At 34.0% G+C, this 11,002-nt stretch overlaps 1 long non-coding RNA gene across 1 annotated transcript; it reads right to left on the minus strand.

Moving 5' to 3' along the window:
• Positions 1-1,294: 1,294 nt before the first annotated feature.
• Positions 1,295-2,951, minus strand: LOC119068009. Its single transcript, XR_005086079.1, has 2 exons — positions 2,528-2,951; positions 1,295-2,441 (listed from the first exon to the last, which is right to left on the minus strand). It is a non-coding gene; the product is annotated as an uncharacterized LOC119068009 (long non-coding RNA).
• Positions 2,952-11,002: the final 8,051 nt, after the last annotated feature.

An 11,002-nucleotide genomic window follows, 5' to 3' on the forward strand; every position in this document is an offset into this window, starting at 1 on the left:
ATGAAATACGAGACACACAAATGTAGGCTGCAATTTTACCTAAGTACCGGTGCCTTTTTAGTAAAAATTATGAAATACTGTGAACTATATCGAGTCATAAAGGGTTCGACTATGATCACTTTTGCTTAAAGTGCGTTTGTTTGATGCTTAAGTATGGTTTCCACTTACAATAAAACCACTACGTTTTGCCTCAGCTTACTCTTTAAACAGTAGAAAAGAGGCGTGGTTACGAGGCAGAACGGAGTGGTTTTTTGTAAGCGTAAATCAAGCCTTATTGTTATATGTTGACGATTTCACATAATATTTTCACCACTTCAACTTGATGACACGATATATTTTCACAGTATTTCATAGCTTCTACTTAAGAGGGCATACTACTAAACTGAAGGAGCCATCTGTCGGAAGCTTCATGTAAACAGCGTCCTTTGTATAAAATAAACCTTAATTGGTGTAATCATTATTGAACAGAATTTACATTGAGACATGTGTTGGACTGCAAAATATTAAAGTTTCGTCCTTTCATTACCAAATTGCAGAAAAAAATGTTTAAAATAATTTATGAAACGAATGATAATAACGTTATAAAACAGCTCTACACTGGGCACAAAAGATGTAGAATTTCACATTATTTACACATAAAGATGCTTTGGGTGGGACCATTATTTTATTATTGAAATCGATATTCCAAAGATTCCCAAGTGGAATTTGATTAAAATCATTTCTAAAATTAATTAAAAATAGTAAAGAAAACCCGAAATGATTGAAGAACTGCCATTTTTTCATTTGTGGAGCTTTCATTTTGAGAGTATTATTAATTGTATAAAACTAGTTGATGGTATAAAAAAAAGCGCGACAACGTTTTATAGCATGTTTGAAGCATGAAGCTTTTCAGCAGATGGCTCTCAATAAGTAGTATACCATCTTAAAGGATACCTTTCTAATGAAATTAGTGCACAAAATAACGTAACACACAAATTTGGTATGTGTGGTTATGTTTTCAAATTATCTACATTTGAGACTTTTCAATGTTAATGCTAGGAGCAGGCTATGCACACATTTTCGAGTAAAGAACATAGTGACTTTGTCTGATGTGTACAAACTGTTGACAGTCCAAAGTTAATAATTATTAATTTATTATTCTTAAGTTACAACGTTACTCTAAAATTCTCACCCGAACGTTGGTGTTTTACCTATAAACTCATCATCCAAAGCTTAGGCAGAAATATCAAACAAATTCGGTGAACCTTTGAACAGTTTTCCTCTGTAGCCTTTGATCAAAAGAAAACTCATCAAATGTGTGGAATCCTTAATCATTATTTATTGATCATTATTTTTATTATAAAACTATAACGAAACGCGCCTAAGTAACAAAGCATCACATGCTGTTTGGGTAGCTTTCTTGCAAAGATAAAATTGGATCGTCGGCTTTTCGTTGACAATAAAACAATGTTTTGTAAAAAAGGAACGAGCATATAAAATCTGTTTAATTAGATGATAAATTAGATGGAACATTCATAAAGTACCGGTTAGTTCTATCCGTGTCTAATCCGCTCCGCTCGTTGAGTCTGATTTTGAAATCTCAAACTATATTCGTTCAAAATTATGTTCGGCTAACTGAAGAAAACGATTTTTCTTTTCTTTTATTTTCAATCATGACATGACGCATACAAATGTACATAAATCACTATGAAATGTGGTATATTTCGTTCGATGTTTATCTATTACGGTTTCTGTAACATTATGGTTTGGTAAGGCATGTGCTTCCGCCAAATGATTAACAGCAGCAACAAATATTCACAATGCGAACAAGAATTGATATCGCAAGTAAAATTATAATCCTGGCTACGACGACATCTCAATTGGTTAATTTGCGGTGAGTTAACTGTTCGAGGTTGTGCTCTTTAGCACATTCAAATATCTGGGGAATTTCACTGTAACTGTAGCTGAAATGCATTTATAACCAACAAAAAAAAAGTTTTTCTCAACTCACAGGCGACGACGACACCACAATGACCGATTTTTGAGTCACAAATATACATCGTATTGTTTGCAAGTTAATTGCAAGAGTGTCGTAACACGTATTGCAATGGTGCTGTGTAACGAACACGACGAACAGTGGATTCAACAGCACAATTTATGAACTATTTTAAATCTTGAGAATATATTCACGCAACACGGATGGTATGCTTGCCCAGGCTTAGCGAAACAACCGAATGCTCTGTATTCACTATCCTATCTTTAATTCTCGATTAAGTTTAATTTTAACCATTTTTCCGACTTCCTTTCACATTTTATTTTTGCATAGAATCACCCTGTTATCGTAATTGACTAAAACGTAATACAATTAGGTCGGCTTGAAGTTACCCAGTATGACATTGCACTGTGGACAGCGATGTTCGACGTTTTTGCATCCCGGGCAGCACATCGTCAAACAACAAAATCTGCCATAGAACAGTCAAATGTTTTAGATTTTGATTGCAATTTGATTTAAATAAAAAGCAAAGTTTCGAAATGCATAGATACGTACAGAAGGCAGCACTTGATATTCCTTGATTCAACGGTTTTCGTTGTGACAACATTGTGACAGTAGAAACAAGTAACACTGACGGGCACAGAACGAAAAGCGGGTGAATTGTTAACTACTTGTTGCGAAACTCGCATTCGATGAAACACTCTCACCATCCTAATAACTTCTAATTGTGATTATGTTGTAAATTAATCTAATTTTAGCGCGTTTCACGAATTTATTTTTAATAGCATGTGTGTATGTTTTATTTTAAAATTAACTAATTAATGTTAACTGTTTACAAAACAATTGTAATTAACGAAACGGAAAAATCACTTTTCTTGGATAATCCAGCTTGTTCAAATCATACAAAAGTAATTTTTTTTTTGGCAGCTACATCGAACACAACCACAGTACTGAAGAGAGAAGAAACGCAGTCTTGCTAAATATATCGGGCATTGCCTATAGTCAAGTCTGTTCGCCCAAAAGGTACACAACAATCGTACAATCTTTTCGTTGTGTATAGTTCGAGGGGCAAATTACTACGAAAAATGGGCGGTACAGAAAAGGAATATTTTAATTCTAGGTGAATATGTGTTACTCGGAGTGTTTGCAAAATGTTGACAGAGTGGGGTATGAGGGATCTGTCAAATTTGTTTCATGCACAATGTAAACCTGATGTAAACTCTCTAGTTTTTGTTCGCGACCTGTGTAGTGTATCTCAATAAGATTAGTAATTTTAAAGTGTTGTAACCACAATAAACTTATTCAGTGTAAAATTTCAGTGCGTCACTTCAATTGTTTCACTGAAAAGTCAAAAAAGTTGCGGAGTTATACTCATTAGAAATTCTATTTTATTTACGCAAGTCAATTAGGTCGTGATTTCGTTATAAATATAGTTTTTCAGCTATAAAACGTTTATTTTAAATGCGACAAAAAAGACTACTCAGAATTATGGCGTTGCCGGTAAAAAATCGATCGTTTCAGCTATACGTTTGAGGCTGTTTTTAACCATTTCCCACTTTTTAAGTACGAAAAATGGTTCATGAAATTCGAGAAAAAAAAACAAAAATCATGAAATTTTGGCGATGTGTAGAAAAGTCATGGTCGTTTTATTTAAGTAGTTCCCCCTCGGCTATAACGTTTATTTAAATGGACTCGATCTCATCTCGTATATATACTACAAGCATATCAGCTGAAAAATGTACTTTTATCAACGAATGTGATCAGGCTAAATGGAGGCGGAGACGAGGTGTGGAATCAAAATCGCTGAAAATGTCTAGTTGGTTAGTTAGGAATAACGTTTTCTTTTGTGTGCCGTATACGAGCTACGAAGTCGCGTTCTCTTAACACTCTATAAACAAAGTGTTATCCTCATCTCAATTACTATCACTATCAGTTGTTTTTTTTTGTATTTACGTTGAGAACGACCAAATTCATTCTTCTTAAATTTTCTTGTGCAACGAATCTTTGTTTTACCTAGATTTTTCCTCACCTCTAAGATAAAAATTATAAAAATTGGGAGGTGCACTCAGTTGTTTTTAAGATGAAATGTGAAAAGATCAAAAAAAAAATTCCACGGCGCAGTTTAAAGTGTAATAGTTTCCACCGAAGACTTGAACCTGTAAACAAGTCAAATCATTAGCCTTTTTCAAATGATATTGATATTTGGAAATCTACTTTTTTAACATCCATTTCTTGACAATTTAACGATTAGGAAAATTACTTTTCGTATAAATAAATCGGCAGACCCGACTATTAGAGATAATATCTATTAGTAGTGTGATGATGTGATCTGTTGGCACATGTTATTTACATTTTCGCCGCCAATGCGCATGTGTTCAGAAATTCACATAAATATTTTCATTTTCCCCTCGATAGATCACATCTTATAACGTAGTTTTTTTTTTGTTTTAGTTAATGAGACGAAATAAAGAATTTTTGGTAGGTGAATGAAGACTAAAAGTCTATACGATATGTTCTACTAAAATTACACCTTCACTTTTTTTTCGAAATTCTGTTTAAAGAATTTATGCTTATCGGATAATTAATCTGCACGAGATTGCCAATAATTCAAAAAAAAAAAAAAAAATTTGAGGCGGGCATGAATATAAACTAACATTTAAACGCTTCTTTTACCGCAGCAATAATTTTTAGGTGTTGAGTTTTATATATACGTTATGTTTAACGAATGTCAAATTTATGGCAATTTAGCACCAACTGATTTAGAATTGAATGCACACGTGCATTTTATTTGTCATTGTATGCTTTTAAAGATGTACTCACATCACCTGTTCGTGAAGAAATTCAGAATGAGCAAGTAGAAAATAATTTCTTCAAACTTACCATTTCATACCCTCATGACTAAGTGAGTGTTGCGTGTTTTTTTAAACAAAGTAAACACCTCCTAGCTAAGCGAAAAAATGACAGAAAATATTTGCGACGACGGTCCTATACGGAAACTTGTATGAGACATTCGGTCGTGAGGTGTACACGAAGCTTTAAACTGATAATTTGAATTTTTTGTACTGAAAAGTCATTCAAAGTACCACGACGCCATATTCAAACATTCAGGAGAAAAGTTACCCCATCATTGCAAATGAAGCTTTTTTGGTTCTAGCAACCTTAACTACATTTATTAAGGTGGTAAAATTGCAACGTAGCCTTTGCATTTTACATGTAAAATTAGAAATAAGTCAACAGTCTATGATTCCACTACAGTGCCTATTTTTGGCCAATTTTGCTAATGGCAAATTCTAGCAAATTTTAGCAAATATTGGAATATTTTGGCAAATTTCGGAAAATTTTAGCAAATTTAGGAAATCAATTTCCCAAAAATATGCCCTGTTCCACTCTACAAACGAAGGAATCAGGTGGTATTTTGACAGCGTCAAAAAGAAGTTTGTTTGCTAGAGATTGGTTCATAGATCTCTAAGACATATTTCTGTAAAACTGAGGAAGACTTTGTGTTTGAACTTGATCTAAAGTCGAAACATGTCTAATCAAGCAGGACCGACGTGGCCACATGGGCCAATCGGGCGAATCCCTACGCGTCTTGCCTTTTTTAATTAAAATTCCTATTTTGCGCTTCTTCTTCCAAATAGAATTTTCGCCCTTTAGTAAAACACCCGACGTGGCTTTTGGTTATTCAATTTATGTGTTCCTTTGAGCTCATTTCCATACAGTGTATAGGTCCCTTACTTGACGTTTCAAAATAGAACCGCTCCTACCTGGTTTATCAGACTTCGCCTGATGACTTTATTTCCGCGGGGCCTACGTAATTACTATGATTTAATTTTTTGTTTTGACTAAAAAAATGTCCAGTTGTAAAAATTTAATGGTCAAAACAAGGATATAATCTACTACTTCAACATAGAGAGATAAAACAAACAGTAGTTTATTGTCTTATTGTAAACCGGAAAATGAAAAAATCAAAATTTATGACATAATCTTACATTCAGCTCCCTTCAGTTCTCGAAGTGAACAACTCACTAATTACATTTTGTCTTTTTTTTGTTTCATTTATGACAACTCTACTGGTTGCCTTGAAAATAAAATTAATTTTTGTCAATTGATACTTATTTTCGTTGTTCCTATTTTAAATTTGACAAAAATCTGTTTTCGTTTCAGCTTTTACATTCAATTTTCATTGTATTTGCTGTCTGCATGAAATATCTTTAGTTTTCACATCTCTCTTTGTAATTTAGTTATTTCTATGTTGACTAGAGGGGTCATTCACTAGATTGAAAATAAATTTCGTTTGAGAAATAGAGAAAGTGAGAGCACGCGAAGATGATTACAAATGAATGCGACAAACGATTTTTGGCAGCGATTTTCGAAGACATACATCAGGCAGTGTAAAGCGCCCCCTCAACCATTCTATATACTATTGTTATATTTGAGTGTGTTGCGCATTGTTGTTGATGTTGCGGACGTTCGTTGAGTTACTTTCTTCAATAAAGTACACTTTGTAATAGGATGTGATTGTAATTCATTTTTCGAAAGTGTTCTCTTAAGAATGTAATGCAGCAAAATCTTCGACTCTGTTTAGCACTCCGTGACCGATTCGTATTGGTTGAAATTTGTCAAACGATCGTTTCAACAGATGGAAATGCTTAAAGGAGTGGTACAACGGGTAAGTTAGTTTCGACACTTATGTTCATTTAAAAAATGTTTCCAATCAACGCACTTCAAGCAAAAGTGCTATGAATGACAGCTGCCAAATAGAGTACTATTTTGTATGAAATTTTATCCCCACTCTTTTTACAGTGTAAAATTTTGTATGGAGCACTGTCAAGTTTCAGTACCCTATTTAGTGTACCACTTTTGCTTGAAGTGCGTTGTTCCAATTGATTTTGCTCAGTATAATATTCGAAGCTGTGACTTCATCGTTTTGGTTAATGGCATGGCATATGTAATGCGGCGACTCGATAAATGACATGGTTTTTCAATATTGAATCGTTAAATTGTCGTAAATTTGCACTTGGATTCACATCTTTTACTATTCTAAATATTCCAGTTATTCGTGTGTCGATTTCCGGTCAAATCGTTTGGCATGACGCGTTTATTTTTAGTCGAAGGTGTTCCAATACATTTCTTTATTGGTCTCATTACCTAAGTTCGCTTACAACGCTACCATATCGATTTTTACATGTATTTTCCCTTCGGAACGGAAGTCAAGGCAATAAATTATGCGCAATACAACTTTTTAAATTTAGTTTGCTGAGTCGACGACTGTGTGCACGAGTACATGGAACTTAAATGTATTACACATATTATACAATGGGGGACTGAAGTTTCAATAATTTCGATAGACAACATAATTCTAAGCAAAAAATTATTCTACACTATCGATAAATTATAAACATTTATATTTTTAATTAATTGTTTTCTGATTTTCAAATATCAGTCAAACATAAAAAAGACTATACGCCTATATATGCCTCTCTTTTCTTCTCATGTCATTTTTTCTTAATTCTCTCACGAAAAAGGTATGCTTTTGGGTTGAATTTGGGTCGTAGTCGTAATTGAAGTATAAATTAAAAGTATAAAACTTGAAAATTCGGCACTAGTGTAGAACATTTTTTTGTTTACAATAACATTCTTAATCTAAATACAAAAAATGTCAAAAGTTCAACGTCCCATTTGTCGATCTCATCAACGCATAATTTCCCGTGTGTTTTCATGGTATCAAGGATCTGGATCAGGACGTAAAAACGGTTTCATGATTTCCAAATAAAGAGAACAATCACTCATATCCTTAAGAAGAGTATATATGAGGATTATCTGTAGAATAAGACCAAAAAGGTGCAAGTTTCGAAAAATTTAAGTTTCAGAAATTGACTTAGATGAGATTGAAATTCTTCGCTACATTGGGACATAAAAGCAGGGCCTTTTATAACATACAAGCTCGGAGGAAAAATCCACCCCAGTCCCACATCGTTCCACCCCACTTTTTATAAATCCACCCCAGTGCACCCCACGTTTTACAAATCCTCCACACAAAAATTGTAATGAGAGTGCTGTATAGCATCTATCATAAAATTTCGAGGGGTAACCGACTCGGGTAATTGACTACACACCCTCAAAGGAATTGCCGGAGTATCCGGTAAATAATTGGAATTGACCGCAATTGACTGGAATTGATCGGAATTGATCGGAATTGACTGGAAATATGTGGAATTGTAAGGAATTGAAAGTAAATGAGAGTAAATGCTGATAAGTGTGATTATCGGAAAGAAGGACCAGCGAATGCAAAACCACATTATTTCCTTTTTGTTTTAATTTTAAAAGCTCCCGCACAATAAATAACAGTGTACAGTGTTGATCAGTTCCATTTTAGAACAGGTCCAACGTCCTTTTATGTTCAAAATATGCACACTGAAGGATTCTTCTTCAGATGATTCTTGTGAGTCAGATACAGAAGAGTTTGAGGTGCAACAAACAAGTGAATATTCATCGGGGGAATGTTAGGCTGGGGCATTGCCGATGCGAAATGCTCTAGTTTCAAACCAAATTTACAAAAAAAAGGCATCACCGACATCAACCTTTCCAAAAGCCTAAAATCTTACAATTTCGATCACTTGAACGAAACAAAAAATTGAGTGGTTTGGCTTTTGCTGACGTGTGCTGAACAAATCCATTTCCTGTCGAGGTACGAACAACGTTTTGTGCATCGGACAACTGAAATAGACAAAACACAGCAATTTACTTGAAAACAGACACACTTCACATTCACCATTATAATCAATCGTATAGTCATGGAAAAATTCATGTAATTTCTTTCCCGCACCATAAATCGACAAGAAATGAAGTTTTTTTCATGCCTTGGGCATAAATTACGGAATGTTTCTCGTAACTTAGGCCCTCAGCATGAAAAGTTGTATACACATCTGTTGTGGACGGTTTATTTTAGGCACTTTTGCTTGTCGCCCTCACTTCGTTCGCGCTACAATCCGCGAAATTGCCTAAAATATACCGTCCACAACATATACGTAAATAACTATTGTGCATCCCACAACTAAAATACGACCTATTTTGCCATGATTTTTCATTCAGTTGTCAGTTTTTCCCGAACTATATATCGTGCGGGAAAAAACTTCATTTCTTTACGATTTATAGTGCGGGAAAAGAATTACATGAATTTTTCTATGACTATACGATTGATTAAATTTAATATGGTGAATGTGAAGTGTGTATGTTTTCAAGTAAATTGATGCGTTTTGTCTGGTACGAAAAATACTATTTATCTAAAATAAACAATGATGTGCGATGTGAAATCATTTTAAACAAAACTGCAGTCAATTGGACGGTTTAATCTAAATTGAAATTGAAAAATCTCTTCTAAAAGTATGAGTAAAAATTAAAGATTCTAACAAAATGAGTCACAAATGTAGGACAACATAGTTGTTCCAAATTTTATCTTGATATAGTCTGACGATTCTTTTTCCAAAATGCTCAAGGGTTTAACTTTGACTTTAAATTTATATCTACAGCCTGGGACAGTCAAAAAAGTGCATTTTTATTCTATACGTGTTTCATCGATTTCAGCTGTTTTGCCATTGTAATTTGTATTGTTAAAACAGCTGAAATCGATAAACACGAAAATCATAAAAATGCACTTTTTTGACTGTCCTTGGCTGTATTTGAAAATATCGAGCAATTATTTCGAAAATTCAAATTCGTGGAATTGAAGGAATTGATTGGAATTATAGGAATTGAAGGGCGAATCCGGCAAGTAGTGGTGTTAATCCGTTAATTAAAGAAATAAAAGGAATTAAGAGCAATTAAAATGAATTGACAGGAAGTACCTTTAGAAATTGAAAGGGTATTGAAAGGGAATTGAAAGGAAATTGAAGGGAATTGAACAGAATTGAACGGAATTGAAAGGAATTGAAAGGAAATAGAGCGAATCCGGCAATTAGACGAGTTGGTCCGGTAATTGAGGTAATTAAACGGAATTGAAAGGAATTAGAAATTGATTTGCCACCATTTTGGCCAGTCGGTTACCCCTCGTAAAATTTGCTCAAGGACCATATTTTGTGAAAAAAGTCTCGCTGCGCGGCATAAATTCTAGAATTTTATTTCAGTACTTCTGTGCTTTTGAGAGCTGTTATGATGTGTTCATCGATAGATAATCTGATTCTGAACCGGAAAATAATCGCAATTAACTTAGTAAATTTTTAACATCTATTTTTTATTGATGCAGAACGGTTTTCTGATAAAGAATTATACTACGGCGTGCCTCAAAAATATTTTTCAAGTAATGAAATGAAATCAACGATAGTTACTTACGTATCTGTTGTGGACGGTTTACATTAGGCAATTTCGCGAGTGAAAGTGCCTAAGATAAACCGTCCACAACAGATGTGTACACAACTTTTCATGCTGAGGGCCTAAATTACGAGAAAAATTCCGTAATTTATTGCCAAGGTATGAAAGGGTGTTGACCTTGTCGTGTATTAGCCCCAATTATTAGAGAAAATGTTGTTTCTGATTCATAGTTCCCGAATAAAGATCTGTGTGTTTGGAAAAATATGGTCTAAGATCTTCACTAATCTCCACAGAAAAAAAAATTGAAAAAACTCGATTTTACATACATTTTTTATAGTTGGGAACGGTTGTGACCTCTTGGGAAGTACAAAGTACATCTTGAGTGATCATTTATTGACTGCAAATGAATGGCGAACGGTTCTGTTCATTTTATAAAGTCAATTTAAGAGGTTCCGAGCGTACGCTGAAATTGTAGCCTACATTTCTGCGTTTCAAAATTTTTGATCGCTGATATCTTTTTTCGAGAGCCCTTTTTGAAAAATGTACGACCACATTTTCGTGTAAAAATATGTCAGCTTTGAATAAAATATAAAATTGTCTGTGAAAGTTTCATGTGCTTTGAGAAAACTGTACTGATGCCTCAAATTTGCATCAAAGGTACACTTTTCTCAAAGCACATGGAACTTTCACAGACAATTTTATTTTTTACTCAAAGCTGACATA

The sequence above is a fragment of the Bradysia coprophila genome (genome assembly GCF_014529535.1).
Source record: "Bradysia coprophila strain Holo2 chromosome X unlocalized genomic scaffold, BU_Bcop_v1 contig_163, whole genome shotgun sequence".
In the NCBI taxonomy this organism is placed as follows: domain Eukaryota; kingdom Metazoa; phylum Arthropoda; class Insecta; order Diptera; family Sciaridae; genus Bradysia; species Bradysia coprophila.